Source organism: Hipposideros armiger, unplaced genomic scaffold, assembly GCF_001890085.2.
Source record: "Hipposideros armiger isolate ML-2016 unplaced genomic scaffold, ASM189008v1 scaffold_47, whole genome shotgun sequence".
NCBI classification, from domain to species: Eukaryota; Metazoa; Chordata; class Mammalia; order Chiroptera; family Hipposideridae; genus Hipposideros; species Hipposideros armiger.
Genome location: NW_017731397.1, coordinates 4793171 through 4794522, shown reverse-complemented (window position 1 = coordinate 4794522; position 1352 = coordinate 4793171).

The window sequence follows — 1352 nt, the reverse complement described above, 5'->3', positions numbered from 1 at the left end:
ACCCACTTCAGGCCTTCCTCCCAGTGCTGTGCTATGGGGAAACCAAGCTGCCAGAGGGGCCCCCAGCGTGCCACAGCACAGAAGGGGGTGAGGACCGGCAGCCAGCACAGCAGCCCCCACACTCAGGCCCCCACACTCAACACAGCCCTGCCCCTGCTCAGAGCTAGATCCATCTGATCCTGGCCGTGGGGGATGTCAGATCTCCCCAGTCATCCTGGAGTTTCAGAGGACAGGCCCCAGGCCTCCTTCCCTCTGTGTGTCCCCCACAGTACAGCCGAGCAAGCACAGAGCCCAGGGGGGCATTAGAGCAGAGCTGCAGAGATATGAATTGGATTGTGAGTGATAAGACCCCAAGGACAGCACATGGGGGTGGGGGGTGGGACTTCCAGGTACAAGGCTGTGAAGAGCTTTGGGGCAAAATCCTAGACCTGGGAGGGCCTTTCAGGACTCTCAGATTCTAGCTCCACTGTGTGGAAGGGGAAGCCGCGGTGCAGCGAGGCACAGGGAGTCATCCGAGGTGCCACATTAAGTCGGGGGCAGCGACCGACCTGGGACCCTGAGCCCCAACTCCCAGCCCAGGGCTACCGGCTCTAGGGGCAAGGGAGCCCTGGTGTGCCCAGCCTGTCCTGACCACCTTGGCTGGCCCTGTTTCTGGAGACCCCAGACAAGGATCTGGCTCAGCTTGGCCGCACCCCACCCTGTGCCACCTTTGCCCACAGCCCCAGGAGTCTGGCAGGGACGCGAAGCCCCAGCGGGTTCCAGCACGATGGAAGGCCAGTCAATGATTCATGGAGGTTCCTTTCCTGGAGGCCTTCTCTGCGGGTACCAGGCACTTGCCCTGGCTCCCATACAAGCTCCCCAGGGAGGCAGGACAGAGCAGGGTGGGGTTAATCAGTGATGGGCCTGGAGGAAGAGTCACCCCAAGGAGGAGGGTCCTCCCACCCACCACCCAGGCTGAGCACCGCCCACTCCACCCCCAGTCCTCCCCATCTCCCTCTCCCTCTCTCTCATTTTGTAATCTTTCTGTCTCTCTTGAAAATTGGCTATTTCTCTCTCTCACCCGATCTCTCTCCATCTCCTTCCGTCTGTCACACACACACACACACACACACACACACACTGCCTTTCCTTTTCCCACACCACCAGCACCCTCACTCTGTACATCTCTCTCGCCCCCTCCTCTCCCACCTGCCCTCAGGAGAGGTTTAAATAAACCAAGCCCCCCGGGGTTTTAAGCCAGGGAACCTGAAAGCTGAGCCCCCCCCCCCCCCGCCAACATTTACAGTATGTGTTCTGTAGAAAACCAGTCCTCTGAAAGAGCAATACAAGCGACTTCCAAGAGAATTCTGTGG